A 20,375-nucleotide genomic window follows, 5' to 3' on the forward strand; every position below is an offset into this window, starting at 1 on the left:
TGTATCAATATACACAGTATTTGATGTATTTAGAAGAGCTTAGACCACACTGTTTTCTATAGGGTAGGCAGTTATTCAGCTATGTTTTTAAAACTACACCTTAAAAAATATTGACTTAATACACATCAATTCAGAGAGGGCCTTAATTGTCCACCTGTCATCTTGTAGTATACTTGTATTATAATGATATCATCAAAATGATTTTCACGCAGTTCACGTGAAGGAAAATGTTGGTCACTAGGTTGTGGGTGGTCTTTAAAGATATATATCAAGCCAATTCAAAAAGTACCCCTACTAAATAAAAATGGGTTTTTTCTCATGATTCAAGTACACAGATATACTGACTTGCATGGGATAACTACACTGCACAATACAGGGGCACTACACGAAAGGTTTTACTTGCGAATTGTTTTTATTTTAATTCTATGTTACTGCATTATTTTGCATTAAAACATCTTGTGAATGCAATGCATCAGATATCGAATTTATGTTATTCATTTCACTTGATTACTGAAGCGTGTTTGGTTGTTGTTTTATAAGGCGTGTATGTGTGTGTGCGTGCATGTGTGCTTGCGTCCATGCGTGCGTGCGTGCGTGCGTGTTTATAGTCGCCGGTAACTCATATAGGCGACACTTCCAGAAGAGGATAGTGCAAGATACAAAGGACGAACCAACTCCAGATGCTTCCCCTGTCCGTTAGCGTGTCAGGTATAAACAATCCATACACGGAACTCTTATCCCAATGTTAGTAATTTGGGGACACGAACTCCGACCCTTTGTTTCGTAGTCAGTGTTACCACTGGACCACTGCGTTAGCTCTAATGTGCAAGTGTGACCTATACACCTTTTTATTTTTAGCTTCTGCTATCCACCTCGCTTTAGTAACTAAATACCTATAGAAATAACTGTAAATAACATAGATGACAAATCAGTGTTTTGAGGCCCGCTTAGAGAAAGATATTTTTCGCCTTCATTTAATTGTAAGAAACCTTGTTCTACCGACAATGTAAAATGAAAATAAACTGAAGTAATTTAAAAAAAAAACAAGAATTTATAATTTGGTACATTTCCTTGATCTGCTTACAAAATATATGTACTTTTCAAGTAAAGACTCATGAAGGGCCCGGAATTATACACTTTATTTCACTCCCCTTCCCCCAATCCCCCCTCCCCCCCCCCCCCATATCAATCAAAATATGACATAATTAATGACATGCATATGAATAAACATATGATAAGGAAGCGAATAAAAAAATAAGTTGGAGTTTTTTTGTGGTGTTGTCATGTTAAGGGGCTACCCCCATTTATAATCCCCGTCAGTGGTGTGAATGGGGTTGGCGAGCATCTGTCTATCTAACTTACAATAAATAAAAAAGATCTATATAGTCTATCATATATCTTAATGCAAGCAATAAATAAGTATTTCATGTATTAAGTAACGAAAAATTAATCTCTACTATCATCATATACGAGTACCCGCCCGCTTAGCTCGTCTCACTTGTCTAAGAAACATAATTAAGAAAAAATGAAAAGAAAATTCTTGTTTAAACGTTATTAATACACGAAAATAGAAGTTATGTGTCCGCGGAATAATTTCATGAGGATGCAGCCCGAGTGATTATAACATATTTTTAGTGTATTAATTCAAGTAAAACACGATTTTGCTATAACTCATTTATGATTATTTCGATTCTGATATGCCTAAAATCTAAAACAGAATATAGTAGCGTTCTATCTTGGTTACAACAAACCGCTCATTAACATGACGTCACTTTAACGCAAGCGTGTTTCAACAGAAATAAGTACAATGAATGTGTCAATAATTAAAGAATTTTCCAGCCGTGTATTTCATATTACTCCGTAGTATCATTAATATCAAATAAAATAATAATCGGCTAGATTCTTTTTCATATGAATGTTTTGCTCAAATTATAATAATGACCAGTGTGTAGATTCTAAAAAATGATAGAGATTCGTCATATTCATTCGAAGATGTAAATCTCTGTTATTAGACAACGTTTAAGTAGTGTTGGAAATACAGGTAAACAATTCTTTATAAAAGAAAGTTTAAGATATATATTATGTCAACAAACAGAATCAAAAATCACCATTTACATCTTACCTGTCCGAAAGCGAAAGTAACAAGTTAGATAGGGCAAGTGGGTAAAAAAGGAGAAAAGGTTGAATAACCTCCCTTACGTCGTATGGAACTGTTTTTAAGTGACTCGTTCACACAGTTTAGACGATTGTTTATATCTCAAAACATGTATAAAATAATTATTGTTCACGTTTAAGCAATTACGAGTTGTATCCTGTTTATTTCTTAAGAGCATACCATGTATATATAAAATTCTAACCTACCAATAATAATACAAAATAGCAAACATCGTAACCCAGTTGTTAAGAGATATTTTCACAACCTTTTTTATGTATACTGCCGAATACTAACTAAAAATAAGTATGCCAAATTTTACCCAATCCAGCCATATTTCGTGCAGGTATTAAATTTCATATCCAGACTTAACTTGAGCCGCACCATGAGAAAACCAACGTAGTGCATTTGCGACCAGCATGAATCAAGACCAGACTACGCATCAGGATCCATGCTGTTTGCTTTCAAAACCTATTGCAATTAGAGAAACCGTTAGCGAATAGCATGGATCCTGACCAGACTGCGTGGATGCGCAGGCTGGTCTGGGTCCATGCTGTTTGCAAATGCACTATGCTGGTTTTCCCATGGTACGGCTAAAAGTCTTGATAACTGTGAGCAAACTAGTCAAGTTCCCAAAATAACAAAGTGAACATGATTGATCTATGTATTTCTTGCCAAGGCTTCACTGCAAAACTGTTCATCTAAAAAGTATTCTCATCTTAAAAAAGACGTGATTTCTATTAAAAGCTTACAAATTTATTCGTTTATCAATTTTGTTAAAGTAACTTTAGTGTCTCAGATCTGACCTGTGACATATTTATGAATATTGGATCTTTGTAAAACGCACATGCTCCAATAGCCCGCCCAAGGTAGCTCGGGTGCATATTATCGGTCATAAGAATGCTTTGACCTTATGAGCCCAAAAAACAGTAAAGGTCATCTACTTATCATAGACGATAATGTTGTCATGTTTGTTACATGTAAGCCCTACCATTTTCCAGCTATTGATAAAAAACTATCTAAGTCTCAATATTCCTTACCTTGATCTTTGACCTTCCGACTAAAACTCCACTGTGATCTTAATCTTTGCCCTTCTGCCCCACACATAATAGGAATCATCTAAGGACCATAGACAATAAATTCATGAAGTTTAATGGCTGAAGGCTCAAGTATTTTCAAGTTATTTGATCAGAAACAGTTTCAATCTCGAGGTCAGTCACAGGTGTGACCACTCAAAGCCAAAGCATTCTGCAGTTATTTATTAGAAACTAAAGTATCCCCCAACAGATGGACTGAAAGACTGACCAGCCAAAATAACCAAAAAAAATATATGAATATTAACAACTATATTTCATGTGTAACTAAAAAAAAATAACAAATGTGAAATACACATTCTAATCTCTAATATTGACAAATCATATTTACTTTTACTTTTGCACACTGACTTCAAGCTAACCAAGAGATTTGATTTAACATCAGTTTTTACAAGTAAGACATATTACAATATACGGCACCGGCGTGTTTCAATTCATCTAAAATGGATCGCAAGAAATAATTCACTAGGACTGGTCATATAACCACGTCAACATTTTTTAAATGAATAAGGATGTGCATTTACATTTCTTACTTATCTGCAAATAATTGAATATGGTCAATTCAATCAATTCCATAACAAATAGATATCGCAAAAAATTAACTTCACATCTTAGATTATTCAGTTTTTGTTCTCCCCCTCCCCCAACCCCACCCCTAACAGCAAAATCAACAATGCTAGAACCTTAACCTTTAGCCTGCTGTTGGCAAATGATAATGCCTTTGCGACCAGTGCAGACCAAGATCCGTGAAGGCTGATCGTGGTCTGCACTGTTTGCTATTCAGTCAGTAAATTTTCATTTTACACCCCTTTAAATAATAAAAGATGGACCAGTCCATTTTAGATATTTAGCAGGATAACTGTTAATACATAAATTATCAAAAAAGAATAGAAAAGATGAGATATGAGTTTTAAAAACTTGGAGATTGAAATCAAGTAAGATTCCTTCTCATTTAGACACGGTTTTAGTTCATGTTACAATGTCAGACGAAATGAAAAATCAATAATCAACGTCAATTTAAAGGAAGTAACAAATGAACTTTTTATGTACAGAAAATCAAAATTACTATCTTAGAAATTTTACAGAATTAAGAAAGTTCTGCATCTTTGAAACAAACATTATTATACTGGAATGAAATTCGGCCAATAAACATGATGGGTCATGTGCTTTTTGTCCAACTAATTTGAAAATATTGTTTTATTTTTGTTCTTGAAAATAAACCCATTTTTTTAAATATCTTATAAGTATTTGCTAGTGGCCCTTTAAAACTTGCATAAAAGTATTATCCCAGCTGTCATTTTTGTTTCAAATTCACATATTACAACAAGAGCTTCACCAAGCGGGGAAATATACGCCCGAAGGGTAATATCAGATGAGAACTGGAGCAAAATCTGGAATGATGAACCCCAAAGGGCAAAAATGTCAAGCTGTAGCAGTATTTGATAACCTTCCCATGATGCTTTGTATGTCGTACGTAATACATATATATTGCGCATGCGATGTTGAGTCAGTTTAGTGTATGCGAGCGGCTTGGGTAAACCTATGTTCATATATACGATGTTTGTTGTTAATCATATAATGCAAAGATTAACTCTTTAAACATGGTGTCAGATGTAAATGGACTAAATACATGCTTATGAGACAATGCTAAGTTAATCATCCAATTCAGAGGACTACTATTACTTATCTCAGCAGTGAATTAAGTAATTAACCATGAGCGCTAATGAGGAAGCACCGGCGGCTGCAGACGCACCGTCTCATAGCTCTACGTCTGTGCCTTCGCTGATACCCTTTCCACTGAAACTGGATATGGACGGTAATGTCGCTACTAATTGGAAAAAGTTCAAACGCTCTTGGACTAACTATGAGAAAGCAGCCGGACTTATATATAAATCGAAGGACTTAAGAACAGCTACATTTCTTACGTCCATAGGACCAGACGCAATGGATGTCTTTGATGGGTTTGATTTTGCAGACGACTCACAAAAGGATGATATCGATATTGTTTTGAATAAGTTTGAAACCTTCTGTGTCGGAAAAACAAATGTGACATATGAGCGATATGTTTTTCACACATCTTCTTAAAGTGAGTCAGAAACGTTTGACAGCTATTTGACGAAAGTGAGGAAGTTGTCTAAAACTTGTAATTACGGAGCGTTAGAAAATGAATTGACCAAGGACAGATTAGTTTTGGGTATACGAGACAATGGATTGCGTAAACGCCTCTTACAAGAAGATAAATTAACTTTGGAAAAATGTATAAGCATGTGCCGAGCTTCGGAAGGGTCGTCTACGAAAATACAGTCATTGAACAAAGGTGCATCTTTTCAGGAAGATATTCAAAAACCTAGAAACCTAAACGGAAACATACAGCAGATCGTAAGAAATCTTCAGCGAGAAAATCGAAACGTAAATATTGTTGGAAATTTTGTGCTGCAGGAAATTGTCCCGCTTATGGGATCAGATGTAAAAAATGTGGAAAATTTAATCACTACGCTTCGGAGTGTCGTTCAATAACAAAATTTCAAAGGTCGCATGTGAAACAGTTTGACATACAGTCGGAGTCTGAAAGTGATGATGAAGTTTTGACAGTCAATTCCAGCGGAAAAGTTCAAGCTAAAATATTTGCAAACATGCTGCTCGTTAATCAACAGAAAACTGTCAGGTTTCAATTAGACAGTGGCGCAACATCAAATATTATTTCTAGATCGTATGTACCGGATGAACTATTAGAACACACGCAGACAACTTTATCTATGTACAATAAATCAAAAATGAAATCCTGCGGAACGTGCGTATTACTGCTTAAAAATCCAAAAACTAGGACACGCTACAAGGTGAAGTTTGTCGTAATTGAGAATGACAGCACACCGTTGTTAGGTCCACAAGCAATTCAGAAAAATGAATTTAATTAGGATACAATATCCTAACATTTGTCCCGTAGACTTGGAGAAAACGTCACCTCAATTAACCATGGATGAAATTGAAACAAAATTTGCGTCAGTATTTGAAGGTGAAGGTCAGTTTGAAAATCACTTACATTTGAAAATAGATGATACAGTCAAACCTGTAAAATGCTTACGCAGAGTACCGTTAGTTATGAAAGAAAAATTGAAACGAGAGCTAAATCAACTTGAAAACAGGGGAATAATTGCGAAAGTCGATACACCAACAGACTGGTTTTGAGTTTAGTAGTTGTCAAGAAAGCCAATGGGAAACTTCGCATCTGCATAGATCCTAAACCACTGAATAAAGCCTTAAAGAGAAGTCACTATTTGTAACCTGTGGTGGAAGATCTGCTAGCAGAGTTAAGTAACGCAAAAAATTTCAGCAAGTGTGATGTCAAAAATGCATTTTGGCACATGATGCTCGATGAGAAATCTAGTTATCTCACAACAATTGAAACGCCATTTGCGCGATATCGTTGGTTGAAAATGCCATTTGGAATATCTCCAGCGCCAGAATACTTTCAGCAATTTCTTGAACAAAGTTTAACAGGTCTTTCGCGTATTAAAGCGATCGCTGATGACATTATAATTTATGGCAAAGGTGAAACCTACGAAGAGGCTTTGCGCGATCATGACAACAACATGCAGAAACTACTTGAAAGGTGTCAAGAACGAGGCATTAAGCTAAACAGGGCCACATTTCAGCTTCATAAAACTGAAATGCAATTTGTAGGACATTTACTCACGGATAAAGGGGTACAAGCAGATCCGTCGAAAATTGAAGCTATTACGAAAATGCCTAAGCCAACAGACACAAAAGCTGTCCAACGGTTATTAGGTCTTGTCAACTACCTAGCAAAATTTCTCGATAAGCTTAGCGAGATGTGCGAACCGTTAAGACAACTTACGCGTAAAGATGTTGTGTTCAGTTGGACACACGAACATGACAAAGCGTTTGACACAATCGAGCATTCAGTGTGCAACGCGCCAGTATTACGCTACTATGATTCTAAACTCGAAACAGTAATACAGTGCGACTCTTCTGAAAGTGGACTCGGTGCAACATTACTCCAGGAGGGACAACCAGTTGCATATGTAAGTCGTGCACTCACACAAACAGAGCAAAACTATGCGCAAATCGAAAAAAAAGAACTGCTGGCGCTGGTGTTTGCATTTGAGAAATTTCACCATTTCACATATGGTCGGAGAGTTTTTGTAGAAAGTGACCACAAACCGCTTGAAATTATAAGTAAGAAACCGCTTTTTTCGGGCACCAAAGCGCCTTCAACGGATGCTACTGAAATTGCAGACTTATGACTATGAAATTTGCTATTAAAAGGGCAAACACATGTATATTTCTGATACGCTTTCTAGAGCCTACATAGCTAATGGATGTGCTACGCACCTAGAAGAAGTACTGTTGACAGACTATGAGAAAGAGATAGAAGCTACATGTTTGTCAGATTATTTGGCAGTTTCGTCCGAAAGACCAACTAGAATCAAGCAAGCTACGCTCGAAGACCAGACACTGGTAAAGCTAATTGAGTGTATCAAGAATAGATGGAATAAAGCACCGAGAGAAGTAAAGCCGTATTATTCTGTCCGGGATGAACTATCGGTAGATAACGGTATTATATTTCGCGGTGATAGATGCATCATACCAAAAAGTATGCGTAGAGAAATTCTAGATCAACTCCATTCGCATATCGGAATTGAAGGTTGTTTAAATCGCGCTCGTAGCTGTGTGTATTGGCCAAATATAACATCTCAAATTAAAGACTTCATAAGCAAATGTGACACGTGTCAATCATTAGAAAGAAAACAGAGTAAAGAACCGTTAATCAGTCACAGTATTCCTGACAGACCTTGGGCAAAAGTCGGAACAGACGTGTTTACGTTTGATGGCAATGACTATTTGGTAACTGTAGGTTATTTCAGTAATTTCTTTGAAATAGATCGACTGTATGAAACAACGTCGAAGGAAATAGCCGCCAAGTTGAAACAGCATTTTGCAAGGCATGGAATTCCTGAACGTGTGATCTCAGATAACGCAAGTGTTTACAAATCAGAAAAGTTTAAATCATCTTTAAGGAAATGGGATTTTACGCATGTGACTTCATCTGCATAGTATCCACAATCAAACGGAAAAGCTGAAAATGCAGTTAAGACTGCGAAACGTATTATGAAAAAAGCAAAACATTCGCATACAGACCCGATGCTAGCACTTTTCAATTTTAGGAATACACCTCAACAGGCTACAAGTTATAGTCCAGCTCAGCAGCTGATGAACAGAAAAACACGAACATTACTACCGGAGAGATCAAATCAGTTTCAGCCTAGCATACCGTCAAACGTTAAGGCTAAACTTCAGAAGAGCAAAGACAGACAAGCCTACTATTATAACAGGAATGCGACGCCATTAGACTGTTTGCGAGCTGGTGATACTGTGAGAATACAGCCGAATGAAAGAAATAAAACTTGGGAAAAGGGAACTGTTGGCGAAAAACCACAAACGCGGTCTTACAACGTTCTAAGAGAAAATGGCACGGTAGTGAACCGAAATAAAAAACATCTCCGACGGACAATTGAACTTTTCAATGAACAAAGGGAGGAGACTGTAGACATAGATCCGAAAATAAACGACCAAGAGTTGTTGCCCCAGACAGATTCTCGAACTGAAACGGAATTGAAACCGCAAACAATCGGTCAGTCAGTGAATTCAGAAACACCTGCAACACCGGTAACGCAGACAAGATCTGGTCGTATTATACGAATGCCATTGAAGTATAAGGACTATCATTTAACTGATAAACGATGAATTCTTAATATTAACACGTATGCATGTGTGATTTGTTACTGACTTTGTCAATTTTAATTTAGAAATTGTTTAGCAAAGAAACAAGTAATGACTTTAACTTTAATCATAAGTACTTATTCAACTAAGCTATTCAGTTCAGTATCATCTTCTTTTTCGTAAAAGAGAAAAGATGTAACAGTATTTGATAACCTTTCCATGATGATTTGTATGTCGTACGTAATACATGTATATTGCGCATGCGATGTTGAGTCAGTTTTGTGTATGCGAGCGGCTTGAGTAAACCTATGTTCATATATATGATGTTTGTTGTTAATCATTATTCCTTCTCTTGAGAAGGAATATCTTAATTCAATAAGTCACACTTGACTGAGCTACTGATGCCGAAAGCTGTTGTAATTACAAGCTGGCCAGTTAAACTCCGTGACCTTAGAAATAACCTCTGACGTTAAACTATTCTTTCTCAATTCAGGCGACTCCATGCATTACACAATACTTAACCCGAGGATGATTAATTGATTCTTTTATTTCCTCCTGAACATAACACATGTACAATCACCAGATAGACATATATCAGCAAATTTAAATGTAAACAACCAAATATTATCGTTACCTTCAAATGCACGGTTAATATGTGAAAACCAACCCCATTGCGACCCTCTAATTATGGCAACAAATTTACGCATTGGATGGAAAATCTCTCTGCCAGGAGTGTTTGTTACTAATAATAGGGATGACCGCATTGAGTGTGACCTAGTGATACCATGTGCTATTGCCGTATTTAATCTACTGAAAGAGGTAACAGATTTAATTTGTTGTTGGATTTAACAATTTATGTTAAATAACGTGCGTAAATACTTACCTGATATTTTTGGCAGTATAAAACAGACATTGCAACCAAAATTTTACAAGATGGTCATTTTATATTTATATAGATGTGCCCTAGAAGGAACTTTTGGTATGCTTTAACTTGTATAATTTTAAGATTAACTCTTTAAACACAAGCCCATTATTTGTTGACACAATGACTGAATGGCTGTAACAGTTCAGCTAATTAAACAAGTTTCAATTCAATATCTTGATCCAGACTCAAGTTATTTAACAGAAACAATAATCAACACAAAAATTATATAATTCTAAGTCAACAGAAAAATCTTTACCAGGTAAATATAGGTCAAAATACACCTAAAAATTTCTGTATCATCCATGTTGTACCACAAAAAATGGTGTTGGTTTTTCAATTTGACCAATAATAAAAAAGTTACAAAATAAGCTATTTATAGGAACAAAAACAAATTAAAACAAGAAACGCCCGACTATTCAACAGCCTTGTCTGTTGAATGAATATAAAAGTCGAAGAAGGGGAATAATTTTGTAAAATTGAAAAACAGGGTTATGGAACCTGTACAATACATATCAGTTCGTGACAATGGACAATTATGTGAAGTTTTAATCCATTCCCATTTGTGGATACTGAGATACTATCTTACATACAAAAACTTAACAAAAAACAGCTAAGTAAAAAAAGGGGCATAATTTTGTAAGAATGCAAAATAGAGTTATGTAACGTGTGCATTACATGTCAGATCATGACGAGTGAGCAAGTGTGTGAAGTTTCAATCCATTCCCATTAGTTGGTACTGAGATACCAGCTTACATATAAAACTTAACCCAAAACTGCTAAGTCTAAAAAGGGGCATCATTTATATAAATGCAAAGCAGAGTTATGGAACCTGTGCACTACTTGTCAGGTTATAACAGTGAACAAGTATGTGAAGTTTCAGTCCATTCCCATTAGTGGGTACTGAAATACAAAAAATTTCTAAGTCGAAAACGGAGCATAATTTTGTAAAATCAAAATAGAGTTATGGAACCTGTGCAATGGATGTCAGTTTAACACAGTAATTAAGAGTGTGAAGTTTCAATCCATTCCCATAAGTGGTTACTGAGATACCAGCTTACATACAATCAAAATACTGAAAGTACAGAAAGGCTGGCTACCACAACACACTGGATGAAAACTGTGCGGGAAAGATGTTTGCAAAATTTTAGATATTATGGGTTTTCCATATCAAACTAAGGCGAGCATAGGGTACTGTTGTGATAAATCATCTTGATTAACTTGAGAAGGTAGTGTAAGGTGTGTAAGGATATTAGAGACTATAGATGGTGAAAACATACATTGTGTTTGCTCCACTGGGGATAACATAATAAGAGAGACAAACGTCACATAATTCTCACTTGGGAATCTGAAAAATGCAAAGATTAATATCTAACAATAAAGTCAGGTTCCAAGAAGGCAATCCAATCAAACCACAACCTCGTAACAGTGGATGTATTGATTTGTACACATAAACATATCTTCAAAATATAAATGAAGTAAAATTATAGACAAACGGGGGCAAAATGAACTATGAAAGGAACACATTCGGGCACCGTCTTGTAAATATCAATGGCAAACACACCACAGGTTAATTTAAACCGGTTTATGCTATGTTTGTACCCTTATCATTGGCCCGTACCATGGTTTCCAAATTAACACTAAAAAGATAAGTTGATTCATTGACTTTAATATAGCAGGGATTTGTATATAGATAAGTAAAATCTCATTTCAATATACCGTGTTTAGGAGACTACTTTAGCTTATTTTTCAGGAGTGCGTAGGTTCAAGCCCCACTAGGACCAAACTTTTTTTTCATTATATTTCTTTTATCTAGTAGGATAAACTGTTTTTTCAAGACTTATTATCATTCATTTTTCTACAAAAGCGGAAATTTTTCATTTGATTAGCCATTTCTTGCTGTTTTAAGTGAATTTAACCTCTGATACAGAAGGGTGAAGGTTCAGACATCTTTGAAAATACTTAGTTACATATTGTAGAAGTTCTTGAATTTGCAATGATTATTTAGTTTACAAATTTTGGAAGAAATATAGGTAGGTTTTACTTCTGCCCTATGGTTCTTTTTGAATACAGAGAGCAATGCCATATTTATTTTCAGTGTTGGAGCTTAATTACTGTCCAATTAAACCCTTTAACTTGAAGCTCCCAAGAAAAAAAATGTTATCGACAGTATTATTTTGTGTTTTATAATTGTTACGCATTACTTTGAGGTTTCTTTTAGCAAAATATTTGGTAAAATGAATTCAAAATACAAAATTAAAAAAAAAAAGGACACGGTAAAAGTCGTTTAAAGATGCAATACAGTGCGAAACAATGTTAACTTTAGGACTGTATCAAGTTAATGCAATTGTTAAAAATTACCATTACGGGTCGACTATCTTAATATAACCTGAAATACAGTTGAAAACGTGTGTTTAAACAAAAATCGCTTACATCTACGCCCCACCCCTTTAGGCAAATAAGAGACAAAGCACTTTTTACAATATTACTTTCAGCATTCGCCAGAATGTTTCTCAAACGAATTTATAGCAAAAAAATGCCGTTAAACAAATAATATTATAGTTTCTATTGATAATGTAAACATTATTTCTGTAGCAAAATATTACTTTTACGCTATTTCGGTATAGAAATCGTAGAATGTGGTCATTTGTTTCTAATTAGTCGCTGGTAGAAACCGAACCGGCGACTATATTTGGAGTCTGTAACTTGTAGGAGAAGTTATTAAAATGTGAGAATGAAAAAATGAAATTGTAAATAAAAGAAATATAAGACAGTTAATGAACGGCTTACATAAAGTAATTAGGAGCTGAAATTTGCCTAAGACTTTTATTACTTCAAAAGATAGCTTTTTAGGAAAATAAGAAAAAATGTGTAAGAACTTATCCCTTTACTCCGTATCAATAGCCCTATCACGTTATCTGCAACAGGTAAACAGTCTCTCTACGCCTTTACAATGGGTTTACAACCATGTCAGATTAACCACAGTTAGTCTACTTCTTATCACTTCCTAATAGATAAACAATGAGACCATCAACCTACACAGAATACTGATTTATTTTGTTTGTTTGTTTGTTTTGGGTTTAAAGGCCATTTTTCAACAGTATTTCAGTCATGTAACGGCGGGCAGTTAACCTAACCTGTGTTCCGGGATTCTGTACCAGTACAAACCTGTTCTCCGCAAGTAACTGCCAACTTCCCCACATGAATCAGAGGTGGAGGACTAATGATTTCAGACACAATGCCGTTTATCCAATAGTCACGGAGAACATACGCCCCGCCCGAGGATCGAACTCACGACCCCGCGATCCGTAGACCAACGCTCTTACCTACTGAGCTAAGCGGGCGAGTAGAATTCTAATTTAATCTCAGTCTTAATAACGTTCTACATAAATTTCAGAAATGGCCTCTTGTATGTCTTTGCATTGGAGTAAAAAATTGAATTGAATTATAGACCATTTTACCCAAGCTACGGTAACTATGCAAATTCCACAAATGTTTTGATTTTATCGCGCATGCGCTCTTTACGTGTGGCAAAAAAAAACAACTCTCAACGATAAGAAAACCTGAAAAGCCTGCTTTATTCATTTTTTCGTCAGAAAAGGACAAGCATTTCCAGTCCATTTCCACACATCATACTAATATAAAACTTGTTCCTTACATTTAAAAATGTCATATTTTTTCATTATATGAGCCGTGCCATGGGAAAACCAACATAGTGGGTTTGCGACCAGCGTGGATCCAGACCAGCCTGCGCATCCGCGCAGTCTGGTCAGGCTCCATGCTGTTCGCTTTTAAAGCCTATTGGAATTGGAGAAACTGTTAGCGAACAGCATGGAGCCTGACCAGACTGCGCGGATGCGCAGGCTGGTCTGGATCCATGCTGGTCGCAAACCCACTATGTTGATTTTCTCATGGCACGGCTCATATATATTTTTCCCACAACTTCAAATCGTTGTTGTATATATTTTTCTCCGACCTGAATGATATCTACATACTTGGGGTCGCGGTTCCATGTCACTGATGTTGCTGTTTTAAGTGATCTACCGGAAATCGTTACGTTACTATTATGCATGAAATGATAAATCATAAGACATCGTGGTAATAAAGATCCTTTCAGGGGTGTCCCCTTATTAGAGCGGATCATAAAATTTACTGAAGCATATAAGATGGCTTTGATGTGATGTGATTCGGTAATCAATGCCATGATATAAGAACTCACTCGGATATCACGTGGCGGAGCCGTTTTGTGAATCAAAAAATAAACATTTAACGAGGTACTAAGTATTTTAAGTTCTATAAGAATATATTTCGGAACTTTAATGGACATTTTCAAATAAAACTATATAAAAAAGTGTAGTTACAAAAAAATCTAAATTCGTAAGATATGAATCAAATCCAGAACTATAACTACACACTGAAGGAAAACACCTAATATAAATCTCTAATTATTTAATTTCTTATGTTTACATGCTAGATCGTTTTCATATCGAAAATGTGTCGTGAGCAGAAGTCATTATTCGTAATTCAATAGAATAATTATGATAAACTTGAATTCCGCAAAAATAGAACAGATAAAGAATGTAAATGTAGAACACCCCTACACGCACCATCTCTATTTATTCTGACCGATTCCGAACCAATTCGAAAGTGTCATATAACAACTTTCAAATTCGAAGAATCAACAGAAATAAAAAATAACAGTTTTAAAATGTTTGTTATTATATTTATGATTTTCTTTGAATTCGGAATGAATTGATCAGTATGACTGGATAAAAAGATCAAAGGCTAAACCTTGTTATTTCAACTGCGGCATTAAATTATATTTTAAGAATCATGTAAGCTAATTGCGACAGGTTGTAAGTTATGTGACATCACGTTAGGAAATAAAACAAAAACTTTATTAATTCATGGAAAATACTATTCTTTTTTTTCATTTTTCTTAACCTGAACTTGTCGAGAACAACCTTGCTGAAAAAATGTTTATTAATTCAAAATCATCAAAGCTAGATAATGCGCATTAGTTAAACTATATCAGCTGTGAATTTGCAAAGAGCTACATATATTTTCCTTTGTCTTTTAGTGGATATTTACTATAAAACAAACTCATTATTGATCGAATATACTGAAATAAAGTATAACTCTACGTAATTTATATTGTGCAGTCATGTCTTTTTGCCCTACGTAGATTGCGCATGCGCGAAAATTGTTTCCCGTTGCTAAGGAATTAGTACGGAGTAAAAAGGTCTAAAAATATTGCTGTTTACATAATTTTGAAAAAGGATACAATTTTCTTTTATTGAAAGTTATGTACACGGTGCTTTTGTTTGTAAAACAGACAATAAATTCATTTTAAAAGCAGAATGTTGTCGAAGTATTATCTGCAGAGATGTATAGAAAAGAATCAAACGTTCTTGACGGCGAATGCAGCTGTATTGTTGGGTTAGTGAAAAATTGTGTACTTTCATTTAAACAATTGAAACTTAATTAAATTTTTGTGTGATTTTTATTCAAGATAATATTAATTTATCTTTGCAATGTGTACATGTGGTATATAAATATAAACACAATGGCTGGGAAACTCTCTGTTTACCCTTTTTCTGATCACTTAATGAATTTTGTCGACATGGAGTATATGAATATCATTACATTTCGTGATTTTTTTTACTTTATTCAGAGAAGCATAAATTCTAAATTTTCTATAGCTCTTTGCTTTGCTGTATATTCAGTTCTCCGGCGATTTGATGCTCTGCATCAAGATTTTACTTGTCACATTACTGTGGCAATTCCACGCAGTGATTGCGTCCCGTAGAACATGTAGAACCTATATCGAGTGATCTGGAAGAATTGATTTTTAAAGATTATGCTTCCCTTTTACATTATACATATTTTTTGCTCATTATTTATTGCATTATACACACAATCATACCAAGTAAAAGTTGTTAAACATTTAATTGATAATGCGCAGTATAATTCATATCGACATTTGTTATGAATGAAACGGTGCTCGTAACCAGCATTTGTTTAATGAGTTATTTATAGACCGAGGTCATGATCTATAACGAAGTGGTCGCTGGAATTCCGTTTCCATTTAAACAACATAAACCTTATTGAAGTGTTATGATAAAATTTTAATTCGATGTGTTGTATATTTTTGTTAAATACATCTTACATTTCGCATGATTAATCAACTTTATCTCTGCATATTACACAGTGTGTGTATTATGTCATTGAGTTTTACTTTGCCAAAGACATGTTATTACTCTTTTGCGGAAATGTTAGGGGGCGATTGTTTACTTTTGCTTGTAGGCATATGGTGTAAAGAGAAACTGAACCGTATTGTTCACTCTGGGGCTAATCGCCCTAAACATGTATTATAATTTAGGTTCATAAATGGATATAAAAATGTTACCAAAACTCTAACTGCAAGATTTTAAGTGCGATAGTTTGTGTAAGAACTTAACGCATTACCTCTACTTAAAATAGACTATCTCACAGTCTAAAAATCCATACATAATGAATGAGTCTAGACAAATGTGAATGAACAGGCAGAGTGACGTCACACCAGCCTAATAAAGAAACGCATACTAAGTTTGAATATGTAATTAGCGACGCCTTTATAAACGTCTGTAAATTATTTTCAAGTATTTTTTTCTTTAAAAGATAAACATGATAATAAAATGGTTGAATAAAAGTTTTTATTAATACAGAGAAGTTTAACAATTTTTAAACAAATCCGTGGTAAAACTGATATACATGACGGAACTATTTGAATTGCGCATGAAATGATTTATGTTGTCAGTCTCAGCACACGGTTGATCTTTGTGACTTTCGATTTGTGGTAATAATAGTCTGGCGAACGAGTTCGCCAGCCTGAAAACTTAACCAAATCGGGACGCCGATGCCGATGCCTATGCCGACGCCGACGCCGACGCATTAGTGAGTCCAATAGCTCTACCTATTCTTTGAATACCCGAGCTAAAAATCATAAGTCCGCAAAAAAGATTCAAAGTCCTAACCAGGTACAGATATGTCAAATTACACCTAAACGTTTGAGATACCATCCATGTTTTATTTCTTAGAAGATTCGTTTCATTTCATGTACGTTTTATGATATTTTTCAAAATGAGGTATTTATTCTAAACTGGGGCAAGCTATGTATGGCAACTCTGTGAAAATTATTAATTTTATATAGAATGTAAATGGGATGAGAGTTAGGTCTGTTGTGACAAAGTATGTTACTATTTATAGCCCCGTTTAAGGTGTGGTTTTAAAGATAATTTCATTTTCAAAATACCATGGCATAGAAGAGAATAAAATGTAAGCATTGTTCGGACATAACGTTATTTTATTCATGGACCTTCTAGTTTTTAGTACAAACATTCAAAGATAGAAGTTTAGAACTAAATTCCTTTTAGTCTCGAAAAAAAGGAATTTTTGTCTACTTAATTTGAAATGTGTCTTTCTCTGTAAAACATATATTTCCATAGCATACCTCGTAAAATCGAACTTTATTTTTGAAAAGATATTTTCATTACGTTTATAACTGCTGCTGAAATTAACTCATGCTGTATTAGTCACTTGGGTGGGGTGTGCGTTTTAAATAATTGGGAAGTTTTCAATGCTTCATTTCAAATAAGAAACAAGTTTGTCATTTTTCGATACCCGCACTAGATTATAAAAGCCTATGGAAGACTGTGAGAGGTGCGTTTTGACAGATTTATTTCCTGTTATAGTCTAATCACTGTAAGAGTTAATGCTATTTACTGCAATCTAATGCTGCTTTATTACTGTTAGACTTGAACCAACGCATAATTTAGCCATTAAAAAATAAATCTTATAGATGAATGTTATTTGAAAATATAACAGAACTCTGTATTAACATGTATATGCCCTATATATTACTTTAAAACTAGCTTTAGCGGCTGGTATGTGGTTTTTTTCGCATAGCTACGCTCTCGTATGGAAGCCCTGGAGGGCCATTTAAAATTAATACTTAAAAATTACAACTTAAAAGTAAATTATTAATATTAAATACTTAAAACTTAATATTGCGTACTAAGTAAAATGAAGACAAGAAGCAGGAACATGCATCTGGTGACAGTTTTCAAATGGTATGCGCATGGCCAAGAGAATAATTCTGACCAGGTAAATTGATTTTGTAATACTGTTATATGTACATAACGTTTTTCAACGCTACGATTGGTTGTATAGATGAGAATGAAATAATATTACCAACATATCCTAAGTGTGTAGCATTTACTTCTCGGTATATAGTTTGTCATTGACTAAGAGTGGCCCTTTAAACTGTATATGTTGTTTGAAAACCTTATAATTACAAACATTTAAATGCGCACGAATTTCTTACTATATGTGGTTTCTTATGTTACAAATCGCCACCTTTTTTAAATACCTGTAGGTAATGAGCTCCGACTGCTACCTGCTTGATATCTATAACTGTTTGATATTGTCATAATTCATCATTACAGAAAGAACATCGATTTTGAAGACCAATGGGAGTTTTGTGAAGGCTATACGGACCGAACAGAAGACAAAACTGAGTAGGAAACACTACGGTAACGTTATGATGACAATTGATAATATCTGCTCTCTTGACTCTTACGGCCAAGTTTTAATTTTACACCTCTGACAAAGTTGAATAGATATAGTAGTCGTGTAGTCCGCCCGTGTGTGCATTCGTCTGGAGTTTATACAGTTCACTGTCCAACACAAATTCTCTAAAAGTTTTATGACAAACGCCAGGGATTTAAGAGCGAACAGTTTTGGCACTGAAGCTAGGGTTTTGCACCTTTACTCAAGGACACTTTTGCACAGCTAACAAAACTAAAAATGAAAAGAGGACGAGAACTAATATAACCACGTTAAGGTACCATATTCTTAACCATTAACGCACTTTATCCAAATAATTTTATCAATATATTTTTAACATCACTATCCCACCAGTTTTATACGATCATAAACAATGACAGTTAATATTGTGTGTACAAGATTCGGGTCAACAAGAGCTATCTGTAGCTGAAATTGCATAACACCAATACTTCGTAAGTTGGGAAATGGATGCTTTGTCACAGCGATTCCTGCAAAATGTAGTGCGTCCAGTGGACGGAGATGTATGACTCTTGTTACAGAACAGTGCAAAATAAACCACAACTGCCAATTAATGTGCCCTGTGATAGATTGTGTTGCCTAAGATTTGCATAAAATCTTTATGTTTGGATGAAATCCAGTCGGAAATAGTGTGTTAATTAATCGATTAGACTATGAAATAATTTCAGTTCAACAGTCGATATGCATTGTATCTGGTCCTTTTAAAAACGGTAGTCTTTAAATAAATAAATTTATGGAGATTTAAGAATTCACTAACAAATTTCAAAATTTAAAATATCTATTCTTAACATAGGTTACACATGCTTGAGTGATGTTTTCAGGTCAAAATCTGATGAGTTAGATATATGATATTAGATGGGTACATGGATTCTTTTTTAACTTTATATAAAGATTTTAGATTCCAGCAGGAAATATTTGTGGTTCTGGTAATATCATTGACATAAGAGTTATGTTTTAAAACATGATAGGGTATTTATTTCAGAAATAGTCTTATGTAATTCAATTTTGAATGTCTTTGTGCACTTAAAACTATTTAATTATGTATATATAATTGGTGTGCATTCGTAAGACGGACAAAAAATAAATACATCTTCTAATATTTAAGAATAAAATTTTAATATTTAAGAATTAAATTTAAGATTTTAACATTTTAGTATTAGATTTTAAGATTTTAATTTTAATATTTCATATCTAAATTTTAAGAGTTCATTATTAGATATTGATATTTAATATTTAAATTTGACTACATGTATTCAAAAGACTTTTACTGTTAAGGTTAATACATTCATTACGGAGAACTCTAGTATATTCTTGATTCGGAAAAAAACACAAGGAACATGGTTTTAAATCCGTTGTATTGTGTTACAGCTCAACTGAGCACTTCAGTTCCTCCGGGTATGTTTTAAGGGTAATAACTGATTGTCGTTATTCGTGAACTTTTTCTTCGAACATTTTTTATCCTCAATGCTTTGTCACGTTTATTATAAACATTATGTATTAACACATATTGATCAATATAGAAGTACATGTTGAGCAGAGGATTACTTGTCTGATCTTCGTAAATTGGAGATAAATGATTTATATTTGACTTTGCAAATATATTACAGACAAATGCAGTGCAACAAGAAATTGGCCAGAAAAAGGATTGAATTACAGAGATGAGAAGTAAAATACCTTGTAGGTACCAAGGCAATGGAGGAGAAAGTGGAATTATTCCGTAATTAGAATGTGGAGAGCAGAAGACTCAAACTATTGCTTACTGTTTCCAGATGACAAACATTATCAGTGGATGTAAAGATGAAATATGCTTGACTTTAGACTGAAATTATATGTTTTAATA

At 34.5% G+C, this 20,375-nt stretch overlaps 2 protein-coding genes across 37 annotated transcripts in view; one reads left to right on the top strand and one right to left on the bottom strand.

The window, feature by feature from the left end:
• LOC123535799 (uncharacterized) overlaps window positions 1–20,375 on the bottom strand; it is a 401,923-nt gene that overhangs the window by 322,531 nt on the left and 59,017 nt on the right. The window lies entirely within an intron of this gene.
• LOC123536539 (cell surface glycoprotein 1-like) overlaps window positions 1–20,375 on the top strand; it is a 353,687-nt gene that overhangs the window by 205,389 nt on the left and 127,923 nt on the right. The window lies entirely within an intron of this gene.

This window comes from Mercenaria mercenaria, chromosome 17 (genome assembly GCF_021730395.1).
Source record: "Mercenaria mercenaria strain notata chromosome 17, MADL_Memer_1, whole genome shotgun sequence".
In the NCBI taxonomy this organism is placed as follows: domain Eukaryota; kingdom Metazoa; phylum Mollusca; class Bivalvia; order Venerida; family Veneridae; genus Mercenaria; species Mercenaria mercenaria.